At 41.8% G+C, this 20714-nt stretch overlaps 1 long non-coding RNA gene across 1 annotated transcript; it reads left to right on the top strand.

Annotated features, from left to right (window-relative positions):
* Positions 1-1167: 1167 nt before the first annotated feature.
* On the top strand, positions 1168-11655 carry LOC122560950. Its single transcript, XR_006314857.1, has 3 exons — positions 1168-1261; positions 2047-2233; positions 11518-11655. It is a non-coding gene; the product is annotated as an uncharacterized LOC122560950 (long non-coding RNA).
* The last annotated feature ends 9059 nt before the right edge of the window (positions 11656-20714 follow it).

Genomic DNA, 20714 nt, shown 5'->3' with positions numbered 1-20714 from the left:
TAGAACTCTTAATCTCCATCCACAGACTTGGTATGATATTGATAAAATAGATAGAGGTAATGTAACATGAATGTGAAACCCATTCAGAACTATTACTTTACATAACAGTTATCTGTTTTCTATAGATGCAAATAAAGATGGTTACAGAAATGACTACACCTTTGTCTAGAATGAAATAGGTTGCTGGAAACCAAGAAGAGTCGCAGCTTTGTGACAAAAGGCAACCTTTCAAACTGAAGGCATAGCTACCCAGGGATACTAAGAAGAAATATGCTGGAAGTGTTGTCAGCATAAAGCACAGAATAAGGCATTTGCCTGCAAATTTTTATTGCACCTTCTTCAGTGCCTGCACATTTGTTTTTTATAATATTGAGACTAGAACTATGTTCAAAGTGAGGTCTAATTTAAGGTTCTGTATAAACTCAACATAAATTCACTGCTTTTCAATTCTATTCCTCTTGAAATGAACCCTAGTAGGGTTTTTTTTGCAAGTTTTAGCTTGATTTGAATTAGGTTCTGGGAAACCTAAAGATGGGGCTGATGGTTGTTGGAAAACTGACAGCAAAGTTGACCAGCAAGATTGGAGCTGACGCATGGAAGCAGAATTGTTTGGAGTGTGTAGAAGGTGGACTTTGGAATGGTGGAACAAAGAATACCATGGGATTAAAGTCCTTTGGTGATGAAGATCTGAAAGACAGCACCACGTCAATGCAGCTCTGCCTCAGGGCTGCAGCAGAATCTCAGCTTAAATTGTACGATCAAGTCTCTGGACTCCACTTGAAATCCACCAATATTCTAATTCAGAAGGCTAGTTAACTAGGGTATAAGGGACCAAATGGCCTCCTTCTGTGCTGCCTATTTCTTTGATCCTTCGAGGAGTAGATGGTTTTGTCTGCTCGTGTCACTTACCATTTTTAGAACTCAATTGTTCCATTGTTATCACCGTTCTTCTGAACATTTTTATCATATTTCAACCGCCAAGAAATTGTCCCGGCATTGCACATAGTCAGCAGCTTGCTTTTCAATCTAAAGAGGGGCAAGGACATTTTCAGAAGAATCTAGAATGTTACAACAGTACATAACTCTACTTACATCTGCACAAAGAAAACTTTCATACGGAACTATAAGTAATTACAGTGACACAATGCATTGCATGCTAATTATCACCAATGAAAAGAAATTAGCTCGCAGTTTATTGAAGATCTCATTGGAAATGTTTCAGGAAAATCCTGACATTCTCTAAATCTGACTTCTCTGAAATGTAAGTCATGCACATTTGAATAGTATGAATAATGTTACTATTATCCTATGAACTGTTAACAGCTGTAGGGACTATTATAGAGATGCTTCAAAAAACATCTCCAGTCAACACACTGCAAGCACTTAGTCTGTAGTGACCGGGATTCTGAATTCTTGCCAAATTCCAAAGCAAATAGAATGTTTCAGATTCTTGTTTATTCTATAACAAAATAGCCTTTCACAATATTGTATTAGTCATTCAGGATTCTGCAATAGCAACTTTTGCAGAAGTAAACTTGTCAGCTAAATTGCACTCAGGACAATGGTCGAGCAATTAACCCCTTGAGATCCTGGCAACCCTTGTGATGCTGATTGCTGTGAGTTGGTGTTCGCTCTGCAACACAGCTTGACAGCGCAAGGGAAGGTAGGCTGCCCACTGGCATCAAGTGTGGAAAGAATCAAGGGTAGGGGGAGTGAGCTGGGATCTGTATGGCGTTTTAATGACGATGTAACCAGACAAGTGATCCTGCAGGCAGGGGTAATGATCTGGAGAATATGAATTCAAACCCAACAAGAGACAGTCTGACTATTAGAATTGAGTTTAAGAAATCTGGAGATTACAAAGTTGGGGTTAGTGAAAAGAACCATGAAGTTGTTGTTGTTTTGTAAAAAGCCAACTGTTTCAATGTCCATTTATGAAGGGAATCCCTTTGACCTTATTCACTCTAGTCTGTTTGTAACTCAATTACCATATCAAAATCAGTTGAGGCTAAACAAGGGTCACATTTGCCATCTCTGTTTTCTTAGATGCCACGTAGCCACAACAGAATCGGAAATGGGTTCCACGTGGATGCACTTACTTCCATTGGGACGTGTCACATGCACCACCTGGGTGAATGGTTCTCGCACATGCATGTCTTGACTTGAAGACCAAGTCCTTCTGGGCAGGATATTAAACTGATAGTCATGGGACAAATGCTAGACTCACGAGAAGGTCAGTTTTGCTGAGTCACTGGAACTGAGCAATGCCGTTAACTTACAGGTTTCCCTGGCCAATTGGAATGCACAGAAAGATGCACTGAGTTTGTCGGGTTTTTAATTAAAGGGATCTGGGCAAGGGCCAGAATGAGAGAACTGCACATGGGTTCCCTTGGTTATAGCAAGCACAGGAATAGTGAGGGGACCTGGAAAAGCAATTCCAGGAGCCTGCAGGCATCAGCATTGGAGCACTGGTGCTCAGATTTGTTGGCAGAATTGATGCACAGCCTGTAGATTCTATGTTGGAGATCTTCCTTTCTTCAAGCTGGATCAATTCCCCTCTTCTCTGTCAAATGTCATGAGGCTGAGGAGGACTTTGCCGGCACTGTTATAGCCTTTGGTGATGTTGATGTTGCTGTTCCTCCTCATCAGTGTCACAAGGTAAAGCTCTATTCGCTGCTTGCAGGATGTGGTTAAAGATGGCAGCAGAAAGTAAAGTTGAATGTAGTAGTTTGACCAAGTTCCAAGAAGTTGGCAATCACCAGCGGACACTGTAAACTCTCTCTGAACCAGGGAGCTGTGAGCAACTGCCCCTCATGGAACCCTGGCTGCTGTCCTTGAGTTTTACTATTCAAAGCATTTCCAGCCCATCAGCTTCACCAAATAAGTACATCCCATTGTGCACTAACCTCAGTGACTCTCGGGAGTTTCATGCAGTTCAGGAAAAGGTGTGCTCCCTGTCCAAACCAGACTGATTGCTTAACACAGAACTATTGACATCTGACATTTAATAATTGAGACTGATGGGTGAAACATGGATGTTTTTCAGGTTATATCTCAATGTCATTTTCAAGAAGATGAACTCCTGGTGCACACCCAAACTTGACCAGGAAGTCTGTTCAGATCTCTTTATCTTTACTTACTTCATCCTCTTCGTCCTGTGTCTGGCAAAGGTGTAGTTTTTGGCATCCAAATTAAAAATTGGAAGGTCTGGGTTGTGAAAAGGTGAGAGGACAAAGTTGGAAACATCTGCTTATACATCTACAGCATGGGGTGATAGAGTACGGAACAGTGCAACAGAGAAGGAGCATGAGGTATTCATCAGCAATCCCTCCCATCCCACAGTGGTTATAGCCTCAATGCCATAGATTCATAAATGATATTGAATCCTCCATTGTGTGTGTGTGTGTGTGTGTGTGTGAGGGGGGGGGGGGAGGTGGAATAACATGTTCAGGCTTGACCTTCTTTGGTTTATTCCCACTGTTTCCTGTTATATTCCAACACTTTATGCAAAATAGAAGAACCTGAAAAAGTTTCGATGCTGTGACTGACCATTGATTGGTCCCAGACAAATATCGTTCAGTGCCCACAGTGGCTCAGCGGTGAGCAATGCTGCCTCACAGTGCCACAGACCCGGGTTCAATTCCACGCCTGGGTGACTGTGTGGGAATTTGCACATTCTCCCTGTGTCCATCTGGGTTTCCTCCAGGTGCCCTGGTTTCCTCCCACAGTCCAAACATGTGCAGGTTAAGTGAATTGACATGCTAGATTGCCCATATTGTTCAGGGATGTGCAGGCTGGGTGGATTACGGGGGTTGGGTAGGGGGATGAGTCTGTGTGGGATGATTTTTTTGGAGAGTTGGTGTGGACTTGATGGGCTGAACAGCCTGTTTCCACACTATAAGGATTCTATTCCATAATACAGTCAGTACTCTGGTCAGTACCCATTCACACTCTAGCCCATACTTAAACAGTACCCAAATCAACCCCTCGTCAATTCTACACACAGTCTTGATTCCTGTGGTGCTGGAAAAGCACAGCAGACTAGGCAGCATCCGAGCAACAGGAAAATCGATGTTTTGGGCAAAAGCCCTTGATCAGGACTAAAGGCACACAGTTTAGACAGTGCCCAAACCAATATCCAGTCAATGTCCAATCAGTATCTAGTCAGGTTCCCCAGTTATTTCCCCAGTTAATGTCAGAGACTATTCCATAGTCAGTATTCCAGACATTGCTGTGGTCAATATCTCAATCTGCACACCCGCCCAACTCCCCCCACCCACCAAACACTCTCCCCATCCCACTGCCAGATCACACTGGGTTTTTCACTGATAATTCACATGAACACCTGATTCAAGGTTTTTTTGAGAAATGAGGATTTCTAAGTTCAATAGAAATGATTTTCCCAACTGCTCGAGCTTATACATGTCTTTTCTTTGTCCTTCTGTCATTCTCTGTTTAATTGTTTCACTCTCTATTACTCGGATGTAATTATGTAAGATATGGTATGTCTGGATAGCACACAAAACACTTTTTACTGTATCTTGATAGATGTGACAATAATAAATCAAAAACTCACTGTTCTCTTGGTCTCTCAACGTGTTTCTCTTTCTCTCATTACTGTCTCAATCATACTCCTGTTTCTCATTGTTCAGTCTTTCTACCTATTTCTTTCATTCACCCTTTCTGTACTGATCTCTTGTTTCTTTCTCATTCCTGAGCTGAAACTTTATTGCTGGAACAGCACAGCAGGTCAGACAGCATCTTTCTCATTCCTGACTGTCTGTCTCTTTCTCTCTCTCTTTCTTGGCTGCTTCTCTAACATTGTTGTACATTGCTGCTCTCTTTCTCATACTTTATCACTGTCTCTCCTTTTCACATTGCTGTTAAACAATTTCCCCTCTGATACAACAAGAGCAAAAGAAAAGTCTATTTGAACCATTATGACTGTTATGCCTCAGCGGAAGAGCTGCTCAATGACCGTTGTTTGCCTATCTATATCCTACCTTCATTCCAAATTTTTCCCTTCAAGCATTTATCCAATTTCCTTTTGAAAATTACTGTTAACTCTACTTCCACCAACAGATGAGATCATGGATTCTAGATCATAATGGTTTGCTTCCTAAAACAAAATTCTTGTCATGTCATCTCTAATTCTTTTGCCAATTATCCTAAATCTGTGTCCTTTGGTTCCTGACCTTTCTGTCACTGTTGGTTTCTCTTACAGTCTCCTCTCTGCTAGTGTTTCCTTTCTTATGTGTTCATGGGATGTAAGATGAGTAATTGTTACCTATCCCTAACTTACATTGACAAGGTGGTGGTTATTGAATGATGACTCAATTGGAATCCAAAACCGTTCTCCTCACCCAAGTCCTTATGACTTTGTCAAATTGGTTGAAGCATATTGCTCAGCATTAACCCATTCACAACCAAACACTTTGTCTCACATTCACCAAGCTTCTTTTTCTCCACTGTTCACATTTATGCAATCATGTATACAATTACATTTGTTTCTAGCCCTTGTCTAGCCCTATGTCTCAGCTTTCACAAATTCAGGTAGTCTAGAACTGTTTTCTCCAATTGCTATGTTCTATTTAACCTAGCTCTGAAAGCAAATCTTCCAAGCTATATAATTTCTGATGCAATTTCTTCCTAACGTGAGTAATGTCTCTTCTTATTTTAAAGATCTCACTGTTCATTAGCATTCAATGCGATTTATAATTGCAAAGTGTGACTTGTATTCCAGTTCCATGCAGCTTCTATGTCACACTTACTTCTACACTTCTAGGCCTGGAATGATTTTGGCATTGGCTGTTGATTCTGCCTAGGTAAAAACAATGACTGCAGATGCTGGAAACCAGATTCTGGATCAGTGGTGCTGGAAGAGCACAGCAATTCAGGCAGCATCCGAAGACAGGCAAAATCGACGTTTCGGGCAAAAGCCCTTCATCAGGAATAAAGGCAGAGAGCCTGAAGCGTGGGCAAAATCGACGTTTCGGGCAAAAGCCCTGCAAAATCGACGTTTCGGGCAAAAGCCCTGCAAAATCGACGTTTCGGGCAAAAACCCTAACCCTAACCCTACCAACCTTCGCATAAACCAAATCATCCGCCGACATTTCCGCCACCTCCAAACAGACCCCGTTCCCTCCGCCTACCTAATCTGCTTTTAAGTTGGAATCTGCAATCCTGCTTTGTCTGTCTTTGTGTCGGAGAGGAAAACCACCAAGGGATCTAAAGAGAAGTGGCTCTTGCCTTAAACAAAATGTAGCTTATTGCATCATGGCAAGTTACATTGGGAATGATAATCATTGTTACTAAGACTGTGAGAAAATCTAAATGGTATGCCTATCTCCTCAAGATCCAGAGCTGTTTTCCTACATTAATCTTTTCAGAATCAAACTCCTTATACCATATTAGGAGGGCAAATTTGAGGATTTTGACCCAACAACTATGAGGCAATTTAGTTCCAACTCAAGATAGTATGTGACTTCAAGAGGAACATGCCTGTCCTTGTTCTTCTATGTGGCAGAGGTAACATATTTGGTGCTAAAAGAGATTTGATGAGTCGTTGAATCCAGTCGATGGTATATACTGCTGCTACTGTAGTGCTACTGGTGGTGGAGGTAGTGAATGGGTTTCAGGTCTCACTCTCTCACTGTTTCCTGTTGCCACTGCCTCTCTCATGGCTAAATCTGTCATTTTACTCCTTGTAGCTATGCAATTTTTCTTGCTTTATCTCATTGCAATATTTCTCACTCTTGAGTTGAGTAGGCAGAAGCTTATCTATAACTGTGTTTATGGTGGAGTTTTAGACTGTTTCACGGGAGAGGAAGAAGAACCTCTGTGACAACTGGTCAGTTGGGAGGGGGAGCTAACCGTGACATGATTAAATGACATGCTACATTTGTTACAACCACACATATTTGCCGATAGGGACTCATTGTAGGGCTTTGATATTTGCTTCATCTTAAACCTCTTTGAAGAAATCGACAATATACTATTAATAGGTACTGTACAATAAAGGAATGAAAGAGACACAGTCACGTTATCAGTGAATCTGGGAGGAAGAGGTGTTAAGAGAGAATTAGCTGAATGCTCTCAGTGTGTGTACATTGCCAGCTAGGGAATATGCACTTTTTAGATTTTCTGCCTGGAGTAAAATGTCAGGCTATTGAGATATTAAAATATACTGTGAAGTAGGTTTGGTGATGACATGACAGAGCTTTAAATATAGTATTAGCTTGCAATTTTGGAATTTTATAGGTAATTAATAGATCTCCACACAATATATACAATAATGGTGAAGTTCACAGGCAATCCTCAACACCCAAACCTTCGAGTCACCAAGATACTTATGGAAATGCCTTTAAAAAATGTACCAAAAAAAGCAGAAATTTAGCAACATTAGATAAGTGACTAACAGCGACATAAAGAGGAAGTGCAGGTGTCCACTCAGAGTGGGGTACATGTGCCGTGACAGAAATACAATTTACAAAATATTTTTAAAATTGTACGTGAGAATATTATCACAAGGTCATGATGGTACTCTTCCCACATGACCACAATCATGAAAACACACCAGCCCTTGCAATGTTTGCAAAGGATCAGGATGCAGCAAGATTTATGCCTGTAGAAACAGTTCCTAGTCATAAGAATATAAAATAGGTGGAAATGTGTGTAAGAGCATTTCATTTGGCTCCTCAACCTGCTCCACGATTCAATACGATCATAACTGATCTGTTTTTAGTCTGAATTTCATTTTTCCGCAAACCACTTCTTTCTTTGTCTGGTTTAATGCCATACTATGAATTTGGATATGTGGCAGATTGGTCAGGGAGAAGGCAAATTCAAGGACAGTCATCAGGTTTAGACTTCAATATCGACCTTATACGAAGATACGTCTGTTTTGTGTGTTCATGTCAACATGTCCATATGATTCTTACAGTATACTATAGTGTAGTCTGGCATAGACTTCCACAATGATATAACTCCACCCACACTGTGCTATTTATACACAATCAGTGCCCCCATGATATCATTGTAAGGTTTCTCCATGGTATTGAAGCCCTTACATAAACCTTGACTCCCTTGTAGATCAAACATCTGTCTGACTCATCCTTGAAGAGATTCGATGACTCAAGGTCCACTGCTGTCTGAAGTAGAGAATTCCAAAGATTAACCTTCTCATCTCAGCCTTAGATGGTCAACTATCTTAAATTGAGATTATGCTCTCTCCTCTTAGACTCTCCCAGGAGGGGAAACAACCTCTCCACATCTAATCTAGCAAGCCTCCTAAGAACCTTACATATTTAAATATGATCTCCTCTCATTCTCCTAAATTCCAATAAATACAAACCCAATTTACTCAGCTTCTCATAATAAAATTCCTTCATACCCAAGATCAGCCCAGTGAACCTTCCCTGGAATGCCTTCAAAGCCAGTATATCTTTCCTTAAATAATGGGACCAATATTTCCAGTTGTGGTCTGACTCGTGCCTTGTATAGTTTTAGCAAGACCTCCCTACTTTTATAGGGAAAAAGTGAGGACTGCAGGTGCTGGAGATGAGAGCTGAAAAATGTGTTGCTGGAAAAGCGCAGCAGATCAGGCAGCATCCAAGGAACAGGAGAATCGACGTTTCGGGCATAAGCCCTTCTTCAGGAAGGGCATTCCTGAAGAAGGGCTCATGTCCGAAACGTCGATTCTCCTGCTCTTTGGATGCTGCCTGATCTGCTGCGCTTTTCCAGCAACACATTTTTCAGCTCCCTACTTTTATACTCCATTACCTTTGAGATAAAGGTTCATCATTCCATTTGCCTTCTCTATTGCCCACTTAACTCAGATTCTAGCATTTAATGATTGTGCAAAATGCAACATGTACTTTTTCAAGGTTTGTGTAAAGGTTTGTAGCTCGGGTGGTGGTTGTCGTGGGTATGGGTATGTTTGCTGAGCTGGGAAGTTGATTTGCAGCTAATTTGTCCCCTGTTGAGGTGACATCTTTGGATCTTTGGAGCCTCCTGTGAAGTGCTGCTGTACAGTGTCTTCTGGGATTTGTTTGGTTCCGTTCCTGCTGCTTCCAGTTGCTGATTCTGGTTGTTTGTTGTAGTGGCCGGTATATTGGGATGAGTGCCATGCTTCTAGAGATTCTCTGGCTGTCCTCTATTTAGCTTCTCCTATGATTGTGTGTTGTCCTGGTCAAATTTGTGGTCCTTGACCTCTGTGCGTATAGCTACTAGGGATAGCTGGTCGTAGCATTTAGTGGCTAGTTGGTGCTCATGGATGCGGATTGCTGGTTGCCTGCCAGTTTACCCTGTACAGTGTTTTGTGCAGTCTTTGCATGGAATCTTATAAATTACATTTGTCTTGCACATGATGGGTTCTGGGTCTTTTGTCCTGGTGCGTTGTTATCTGAGCGTGGCTGTCGGTTTATGGGCTGCTATGAATCCCAGTGGGCAGAGAAGTCTGGCTGTCAGTTCCGAGACATTTTTTTATATAAGGTAGCGCGGCTAGTGAGTTAAGTCATGGCATGTCCTCGTTGCATTGTTTGTCTGTTAGGCATCTGCTGATGAAGTTGCGGGGATATCCGTTCTTGGCAAAGTCTCTGTAGGAGTGTTCATATTCTTCCCTTCATAGGTCGCGAGTACTGCAATGTGTTGTTGCCCTTTTGAAAAGGTTCGTAATGCAGCTTCTCTTGTGTGTGTTCAGGCTGGTGCTTTTGTAATTCAGGACCTGGTCAGTGTTTGTGGTTTTCCTGTACACTTTTGTGGTGCATTCACTGTTCTGTGTTCTTTGTACCATCACGTCCAGGTATGGGAGTTGATTGTTGGTTTCCTCCTCTGATCCCTGTGAGCATGGTGTTGATAATCTGGTGTGTGTTCTCTATTTCTGTTCTCTTAATGATAACAACAGTGCCATCTACATATTGATCCAGAGTTTGGGTTGGATTTGTGGTGGGGCTGTTTATTTCAATCTTTGCTTCTGCTATGAGCCCAGAGATGAGTGAGCCATAGGTGTTCCATTGATCTGCTGGTGCATTTGATTGTAATTTACAGGATTCCATGCAAAGACTGCACAAGTCACTATTCAGGGCAAACAGGCAGACAACTAGCGATCCGCATCCATGAATACCAACTAGCCACTAAACACTGCGACCAGCTGTCCCTAGTAGCCATACACACAGATGACGAGGACCACACAACGATCATAGGACAAGCTAAACGGAGGATAGCCAGAGAATGTCTAGAAGCATGGCACTCATCCATGGACTCTCTCAACAAGCACACCGACCTAGACCCAATAAACTGGCCAGTACAAAAAGCAACCGGAACCAGCAACTGGAACCAAATAACTTCCAGAAGACACAGTACAGCAGCACTTCACAGGAGGCTCCAAAGTGCCAAAGATGTCACCTAGACAGGGGACGAAACGTCTGCAAATAAACTTCCCAGCTCGGCGAACATCTCCACTACGACAATATAACTTTTTACTTTTAAAATTCTGAAATAAGTACACATATTATCAAGTCCGCACCACCACACACTCTCAGTTCCTGCCTTAAAGAGTAACTCATCGGTTAAAAATCCCATGGCAATGACAGTCTTGAAGGATTAAATTTGACCCTGTAACAGCAAGTAATAATAGTATGGATGAAAAGAAGTCTCTTTGCTATTCCAGTTTCTTTATTGCCATGCTTTTTTTGTTGCAAAGGGAAACGTTACACACAACCAGCAACAAAGAAATGAAACCGAAGTGCAAGTAGCAATTTAGGAGCAGAGAGGATAGGATGACTAATCAATTGGAAAACACTCAGGATAGGCCAGGGGACATAGAAAATAGGATATAACATCATAAAAGGACAGTGGTAAAGGCAGAGCAAGAGAAAATATAGTTTGTTACTGTCTTAGTTATGATAATGAAGAGGGGGAGCATCTGGTGTTCTGACTGTTTGTGATGTTAACATCCACATTTTCTGGCTTGTGGAGATTGAGAGAAAAAACCAAAGACTTGCAATAAATGCTGCCTTGCATGACCTGAGAGCATGCCAAACATATGCAGCCAATGAAATACTTTTATAGTCCAGTAACTACTTTAATATAGTCATGATTTGAAGATGCCAGTGTTGGGCTGGGGTGTACAAAGTTAAAAATCACACAACACCAGGTTATAGTCCAATAGGTTTAATTGGAAGCACTAGCTTTCGGAGCGACGCTCCTTCATCAGACAACCACCTGATGAAAGAGTGGCGCACCAAAAACTAGTGCGCTTCCAATTAAACCTATTGGACTATAACCTGGTATTGTGTGATTTTTACTTTAATATATAGGATGCAAGATCCCATGGACAGCAATGCGATAAACGACTAGATAATCTGTGGTTTGATTTGGTCGAGGGATAAATGTTGGTTTTCGTTGTCGGGGTTTAACTGCACCAGGGATGGATTGAAAAATGAGAAACCTGCTACTGCAAGGCAGCAAATTGCCGCAAATCCATCTTCATAGACCTCAAATCTTTATTTCTTCCAGGGACCAAAAAGGAATCATGGTCTCGCAACATTTCAAGATCTTACTGTGAAGGAAGTAAGTGTTCCAGTGAAGTTTTGGACTTTTAAGATCAAAGTGCAAGCTACCCCTTGTGTAAACAATTTTGTGTGTGCCTGTGAGTGTGTGCTGCTGCCCACACATTTCGTGTATTGAGCAATAAACATTTATTCTTCTTTTAAAAACCTTTCATTTGTCCGATCTTAACAATTACAGAACTTGGCTGTTCCCCCATTATATTCTTTGTAAACATAAGTCTTCATCAGTTGAGAGAAGGAAACACTGGGAACAACCCTATAACTCCTCATGCCACCCCATCTGCTAAAGAACATTGTAATCATTAAAAATCCTCTTCAGTTTAGCTTTTCTTTAGCACCGTCAGGCATTTAATGTACGAATATAAGATACTCATATAAAGGCCAGGGCAACATATAAAAAGAATCTTTTAGGAGCCATTCTTCTGTGGTATAGAAGCATATTGCATTTTTATGCAGCATTCAGGCTCAACCATTATTCATGAGCTCCTTTGAACAATAATGGATTGTACGTATAGCATTTAAATCTGCTGAACTCCTGTTTCTGTTGTACATACTAATAAAAAATGAACGTGAAGCTATTTCAAATTCAGTTAGGCTGAGCTTAAGAAATAACAGGCTGAAAACAAAACTTTTTGTTTTATCTGTATGCTAAAACTGCTGAGGAACTTACAACATTTAGCAAAGCTATTGAGAATAGTGTATACAACTACACTTTGTACAAGGCTCCCGGATTACTGTTTCCTATAAAATACAAATGAATAGACTGACAAAAAATGATGCAATCAAAAATACTTTTGCTTACATTATATACAGAAAGATATAAATATTTATTCCAAGTTCTATTTTTCTGTTCACGCTGGATGTCAAATTAGGTCCTTTTCCTTATCTTTCTTTATATTTTTGGCAATGAAGTGAAGCTTTGTAGTGGCCATGGCTGGACTAGGATGATCAAAGGAGTTCAAAGTAACAGTAATTTGTTTTTCATTGTACGATGAGAAATGTTTGACCCAGAGTACAGACAAGCTATTCCCAGAGAATGACTCTTCTGTAAACCAGCAGGCATTCTGAGCAGATGGTGGTGGGGGCTCCATATCCATGCTGCTGTCAGGTACCTTGGCCCACAACATTCTCGAACTGAAATGGCAAATTCATGATGCGTGCTGCTTAATGCCGAAAAGAAACAGCAAATTGAGGTGAGGAAGAAATGGCACGATTGTGAGTTGCCAAATGTTTCCAAACAATGTGTGTCACTCCTCCATTAGTCTTACACAGTGTGGAGCTTGAGTCATCTTCTCAAACCGTCTCAAAAGAATCCTGAATTTTAGAGCCAAAAATGTGAATAAAACTCAACTTTGTAATTTAAGGCTGCCGTTTCATGCATAAAGACTGTGCTAATGAGGTGATTTGTGGTCCTAACACACAGGAAGGATGTTCCCATTTACCAAGGGGTCCAGAACTAGGGCTCACATTCTTAGGATACAGGGAGGCCATTTCGGTCTGAGATGAGGAGACATTTCTTCACCCAGAGAGTGGTGAGCCTGTAAATTTCTTGGCAATAGAAGGTAATTGAGGCCAAAACATTGAATGTTTTCAAGAAGCAGTTAGATCCAGTTCTTATGGCTAAAGAGATTAAAGGTATGGGGAGAAAGTGGGAACAGGGGATTAAGATGGACAATCAGCCATGGTCATATAGAATGGCAGTTCAGCTTGGAACGCCAAATGGCCTACTCCTGCTCCTATTTTCTATGAAATTCACCCTTTGAGGTCCAGAAAGAGATTTGAATAGTTAAGTGGTTGTTTTGTCTGGAATAGATTCAATAGGCTCATGAGCCTTTTCTATGCTGCAGGCCTCTATGACTCTAATGGAAACTATGGAAACTCATTCCTACAGGTTGCACATTTTAAAATTTTGTCTATCCTGTTAAACTCCTATTTTGCAAGTGACATCTTTAATGCACTCAAAATTGTAACAGAGTCATTTCAAAGAACAACAATTTGTATTATGTAATTGCACCTTTACATAGAATAGACATAGAAGACATAGAATTCCCTACAGTAAGAAAACAGACCATTTGGCCTAATAAGTCCACACTGACCATCCAAACAATATCCCACCCAGATGCATTCCCTACCCCATTACTCTACATTTCCCCTAACTAACACACTTAACGTACACATCCCTGAACACTATGTGACAATTCACCTGACCTGCATGTCTTTGGACTATAGGAGGAAACCGGAACACCCAGAGGAAACACATGTAAACATGGGGAGAATGTGCAAACTCCACACACAGTCGCCCGAGGTTGGAATTGAACCCAGGTCCATGGCACTGTGAGGCAGCAGTGCTAACCACTGAGGGGGCAGGGGCAGGGGGTTTGTAAAGATAGTTTGTAATGGTGAACAGGAATCAGAATTAACCTTTACATTATCCTGGATTCAGTAGCAGTTTTAAAAGAGGAGAGCAGGTTTGATAGTGTTTATGTGGGCCAGTCAGATCTGCTTAAAGCAGTTGACTACCAAATCTATTCAAATCTGTATCCCTTAGACATAAGCGAGTGAGGGTGAGGACTATAATGAAGGAACAACCAGAGTGAGACAGAATAATGGTTTTATGTGAGATTAGGACATCAAAAGTGGAGGTGAGGATATGGTGAGCAAATCAGTAGCTGCAGAAATGGTAGGAAACTGAGGGCCAGAAGCTTGACAATCGGCATTTTTAAAAAGCAATTGAAATTGAATTTAGTGTTTTTCTCCTCCTGGGGCAGGTACAGAGGAAATAGGGTTTCAAACTGCTCCATAAGACATGCTCCTAACACAAGTTCTCTCTGCAAATATCTAATCTTATAATCAAACCAGAAAGTGCCGGATTTGGCAGCATCCATGGAGACAGAAACAGAGTAAATGCTTTGAGTCTGAAATGACTCTTCTTTGCATGAAGAGAGAGGTGGTAAACTGATAGATTTTATACTGTCGAGAAGAGTGGACAGAGGCAAATGGAACAGAAGGGAAGGTCAGGGAGCATTAGAGGATGAGTGAAATTAGAGTTCACAGGTATCACAGAGCTAAAGGCAAAAGCAATGGTAGTGGTTGTTCAGAAAAGAGGTAGCTACAGAACAGGTGTTAATAGCAGAATATAGATCAGCTCTGCTCTGGAAGCAAAAACCAAGAAACTCAAAGACCAGGATGGGGAGAACAAGATGGAGGACAGAGTTCATAATCTGAAGTTGCCAATCTTTTAATGTTGGAAGCTGCTAAACAGTAAGATCAGGTTAAATAGACCAACTTAAATTAAACTTAAACAAAAAAAAATTCTAGCTCCTACTAAAAGATACTAGTTCAAATTACAGGATGTAGGGTGTAGTTGCAACTGGGGACTACATGTGATATCATCCGTACACAACGTTTAAAAAGGTCAGGCAAAGAGTGGGAGCAACTTGGAGCATGCATTGCACTCCTGAAACTGTGCTGATATATGAACTCCTTTCTATTTCATATCTTTTCACTAGTCTGCCACACAAAAGCTTTTTTTTTCCAAGTGTAAACATATCCATATGACTCACAGCTGAAAATATACTTGATGCAGTTTTCCTCTACTGTTTTATATGGCTATTTATTTTATATTTTGAGCACTTTTTGTGTAAAGAACTTACTGAAATTTATCCAAACAGCACTCTTCTCTAATTTCAGAACTTAAGATTCTGGTTTAGTTTTTTCTGTACCTTAACCATCCTGGATATCTCTATGAGATTACTTCTCAGATGTTTCCAAAGCAGACTGTATCGTGCATTTCGAAGCTCACCAACTGTCAGAAATATGGTATGATTGTAGTTTACATATGGGACCGGCTTTGATGCAGAGATGGGTTAGGGTTATTTATCAATCTTTTCACCTGACTGTTTACTTAAATCACTTAAATGAATTAAATCAATACTGTTTTGAATGTTCTGTGTCTGGCTTCAGCAATCCCCATCACTCTACTACCGGCAGCCATTTTGGCTTTAATCTTTGAGACTAGCTTTGTAAATCTCTCTGCTTCATCACCTCTTGTTTGTTAAGATGCTCTACTCCTTTTAAGATCCAGACCCCCTAACAATGGGGTAAAGCTTCATGACTCTTCCCCATTCTGCCTCCAATGTTTGAAAATTCCTTTTGTTTTCAGGCAACTGGAACTGTATACAAGGTGCAGTCTGAACACTGAACTGTAAAGTTTGATTAATATTTCCTCTGAATCATCAACTACTAGTTCAATGTCTTTGTAGCTTTGTTGTTCATTACTCTGTGTTTGGTTAGACAGGGGAAGCATTGTCACAAAATACACGATTCATAGTCACATACCGAACAATGAATGTAATCAATCTCTTGTATCAACTTGTAACTTAGCTATGGATAGGTATCATGACTCAGAGTATCGAATGGGCAAGCCACCTTAAGCTCAGATGCCACCTTGGGTAATCATCCCCGGATACCAGGCTTACAGTGTTTCATAGCCTTGTGTGCCACCATATATGATGGGCAGCCATTTCCAACTGCTGCTGCTGAGCCTCTGTTTACTAAATTGCCAGTCGATCTTAAAAGAAACATGCACTTCTGTTGTACCTTTAACCTCATAAAATTGACAATCAGCCATGTGACCCAGAGAAGAAGCAAAGCACCTTAATGAACAAGAGGTGATGAGGCAAAGAGATTTACTAAGTGAGTCCCAAAGATTAAAGCCAAAATGGCTGCCAGTGGCAGAGTGATGGGGATTGCTGAAGCCAGACACAAAGCATTCAAAAAAGTATGGATTTCATTCATTTAAGTGATTCAAGTAAAGTGAATAGCAGGAGACAACAGCTTCACTTTAATTGGAGGTCGCCACTGATGATGTTACCTAGCCAGGTAATGAAACGTCTGGATATCAAACCTACAGCTCAGCAAGCAAACCTACACCCTAAACCTCAACCTGAGCTACAAACCTTCACAAACCTTGCAGTAGACAGATAAATAACCTAAACCCATCTCTGCATTAAAACCAGTCCCATATGTAAACTACAACGGGCAGCACGGTGGCACAGTGGTTAGCACTGCTGCCTCACAGCACCAGAGTCCTGGGTTCAAATCCTGCCTCAGGCGACTGACTGTGTGGAGTTTGCACATTCTCCCCGTGCCTGGGGTATGGGTGGGTTGCGCTTCGGCTGGACTTGTTGGGCCGAAGGGCCTGTTTCCACACTGTAAGTAATCTAATCTAAAAAAAAGTAACCTAACCACACCATATTTCTGACAATTGGTGAGCTTCGAAATGAGGCAAGTACTCCACTCAGCTGTCCATTGTATCAGTCATTAAAAGCTCAGCTTCTTAACTCACAACTTCAATAACAAAATAATTTGTATTTATGTAGCCACCACGACTTCCCAAATGCCTTATAACCAGTTAAATACTTATGAACAATAGTCACAGTTACAATGTAGGAAAGGCATCAGTCAATATGTGCATAGGAATCTTCCACCAACCAGCAATAAAACAGGTAACTAGACTATCAAAGTTCTCAGCAAAGCTGCTTGAACAATAAATGTTCGCCAACAAGCTGGGTAGAACACCCTCGGCTGCTTTCAAAATGCACTACAGGATGTTTACATTCTCCTCAGAGAATGGGTTGAAGCCACTTTAGAATTATGGATGAATTACAGTAGAGATAGAGGCCAATCAGTCCATCGTGTCAGCATTTTATTTCATGTTTTTATTTTAATTATTATTAAACTTATTGCGTATAGGAATAGGATGCCATGTTGAAGGTGTACAGGACATTGGTGAGGTCACTTTTGCAGTACTGGGTATAGTTCTGGTTGCCCGGCTTTAGGAAGAATATTATTTAGTTGAAGGGGGTTCAGAAAAGATTTACCTGGATGTTGCCAGGACTGTAGGGTTTGAATTATAAGGAGACACTGGATAGGCTGGGACTTTTTACTCTGGAGTGTAGAAGGTTGAGGAGTGACCTTATGGAAGTTTATGAAATGGTGGGGCATGGATAAGGTGAATAGCGATGCTGTCTTCCTGAGGGTAGGGGAGTTCAAAACTAGAAGGCGTATTTTTAAGGTGAGAGGAGAAAGACTTAAAAGGGACTTAAGGGGCAACCTTTTCATTACTGATCTATAATCTAGCATAGTTAATAAATACATGGCATGAGCATTCACCAAATACAACAATGTACTTCAAAAAAATGAACAACATTGGATTGGCATCCCCAGCATTGACTATTTAAGTCATAGAGTCATACAGCACAGAAACAGACCCTTCAGTCCCATTTGTCCATCCAACCAAGTTTCCTAAACTAAAGCTAGTCCCACTTGCTTGTGTTTGGCCCATATCCCTCTAACCCTTTCCTATTCACGTCCCTATCCAAACGCCTTTTTAATGTTGTAAGTGCACCTGCCTCTACCACTTCCTCTGGCAGTCATATACAAACCACCCTCTCTCTGAAAAGGTTGCCCCTTAAGTCCCTTTAAGTCCTTCTCCTCTCACCTTAAAAATACGCCTTCTAGTTTTGAACTCCCCTACCCTCAGGAAGACAGCATCGCTATTCACCTTATCCATGCCCCTCCATTTCATAAACTTCCATAAGGTTATGGAAGTTTATGAAACTTCCTCAACCTTCTACACTCCAGAGTAAAAGGTCCCAGCCTATCCAGTGTCTCCTTATAATTCAAACCCTACAGTCCTGGCAACATCCAGGTAAATCCTTTCTGAACCTCCTTCAACTAAATAATATTCTTCCTAAAGCCGGGCAACCACAACTATACACAGTACTGCAAAAGTGACCTCACCAATGTCCTGTACACCTTCAACATGGCATCCTATTCCTATACTCAATAATCTGAGCAATGAAGGCAAGCGTGCTAATCGCCTTCTTAACCACCCTGTCCACTTGTGACAGAACTTTCAAAGTCCAATGCACCTGAACCCCTCGACCTCCCTGTTTAACAACAGTACCCATGGCTCTACACCCATTAACTTTATAAGTTCTATCCTTTTCCATTTTATTAAATTGCAATAGCTCGCATTTATCCAAATCAAATTCTATCTGCCACACCTCAGCCCATTGGTCCAATTAAGCAAGATACCTTTGTAATCTTAGATAAGCGTCTTCATTGTCCACTGTGCCACCAATTTTGACGTCATCTGCAAACTTACTAACATGCCTCTTAAATTCTCATCCAAATTGTTTACATAAATGACAAACTACAGTGGATCCAGCACCGATGCCTGCAGAACATCACAGGCCACCAGTCTGAAAAACACCCTCACCACCACCCTCTGCCTCCCATCATCAAGTCAATTTTCTATCCAACTGGCAAGCTCACTCTGAATCCCATGTGATCTAACTTTGTAAAACAGTCTACCATGTGGAACCTTGGCAAAGGCTCACTAAATCCATGCAGACATTTATTGTTCTGTCCTCATCCATATTTTTGGTCATGTCCTCAAACACTCAATCAAGTTTACTCAATCAAGTTTGTGAGACACAATTTCCCATGCACAAAGCCATGCTGACCATCCCTAATCAGTCCTTGCCTCTCCAAATGTAAGTAAATCCTCTCTCTCATAATCCCCTCCAACAACTTACCCACCACTGATGTCAGACTCACCAGTCTACAGTTCCCAGGCTTCTCCTTCCAACCTTTCCTAAATAAGGCCACAACATTAGCCACCCTCCAGTCCTCTGGCACCTCACCTGTGGCTGTAGATGATATGGATATCTCTGCTAGGAGCCTTGCAATTTCCTCCCTGACTTCCCACAACTTCCTGGGATAGAAAATCTGATCAGATCCCAAAGATTTATCCATCTTTATATTTTTTAAGACTGCCAGCACCTCCTCTCTGTAATGTAGGCTGTTTTCAAGGTATCAATATTTATTTTCCCAAATTCCCTAGCCTCCATATCTTTCTCCACAGTATATACTGTCACAAACTTTTAATGAATTTAAGGTGTGTGGGGGAGGGGATGAAGCTCTCCCATGTTGACCTCTAAGGGGCCCTATTAAATCCCTAGTTGCTCTTTTGCTCTTAACGTACTTGGAAAATCTCTTTGGATTATTAGATTAGATTAGATTAGATTACAGTGTGGAAACAGGCCCTTCGGCCCAACAAGTCCACACCGACCCACCGAAGCGCAACCCACCCATACCCCTACATTTACCCCTTACCTAACACTACGGGCAATTTAGTATGGCCAATTCACCTGACCTGCACATCTTTGGACTGTGGGAGGAAACCGGAGCACCCGGAGGAAACCCACGCAGACACGGGGAGAACATGCAAACTCCACACAGTTAGTCACCTGAGGCGGGAATTGAACCCGGGTCTCTGGCACTGTGAGGCAGCAGTGCTAACCACTGGGCCACCGTGCCCTAACCTTATCCCTAACCTTATCTGTCAAGGCTATCTCATATCTCCTTTTTTTACTCCTGATTCCCTCCTAAGAATGTCCCTCCACCCCATATACTCTTCAAGAGATTCAACTGATCCCAGTTGTCTAAACCTAACAAAAAGGTAAAAACAATGACTGCAGATCCTGGAAACCAGAATCTGGATTAGAGGTCCTGGAAGAGCACAGCAGTTCAGGCAGCATCCGAGGAGCAGTAAAATCAACGTTTCGAGCAAAAGCCCTTCATCAGGAATACAGGCAGACAGCCTGAAGCATGGAGAGATACATGAGAGGAGGGTGGGGGTGGAGAAAGTAACATAGAGTACAATAGGTGTGTGGGGGAGGGGATGAAGGTGATAGGTCAGGGAGGAGGGTGGAGTGGATAGGTGGAAACGAAGATAGGCCGGTAGGACAAGTCATGGGGACAGTGCTGAGCTGGAATTAGGGTGAGGGGGGAAAGGGGAAATGAGGAAACTGTTGAAGTCCACATTGATGCCCTGGGGTTGAAGTGTTCCGAGGTGGAAGATGAGGCGTTCTTCCTCCAGGCGTCTGGTGGTGAGGGACCGGCGGTGAAGGAGGCCCAGGACCTCCATGTCCTCGACAGAGTGGGAGGGGGAGTTGAAATGTTGGGCCACAGGGCGGTTTGGTTGATTGGTGCGGGTGTCCCGGAGATGTTCCCTAAAGCGCTCTGCTAGGAGGCGTCCAGTCTCCCCAATGTAGAGGAGACTGTATCGGGAGC

This window comes from Chiloscyllium plagiosum, chromosome 22, assembly GCF_004010195.1.
Source record: "Chiloscyllium plagiosum isolate BGI_BamShark_2017 chromosome 22, ASM401019v2, whole genome shotgun sequence".
In the NCBI taxonomy this organism is placed as follows: Eukaryota; Metazoa; Chordata; class Chondrichthyes; order Orectolobiformes; family Hemiscylliidae; genus Chiloscyllium; species Chiloscyllium plagiosum.
This window is presented reverse-complemented; position numbering and strand designations above follow the sequence as displayed.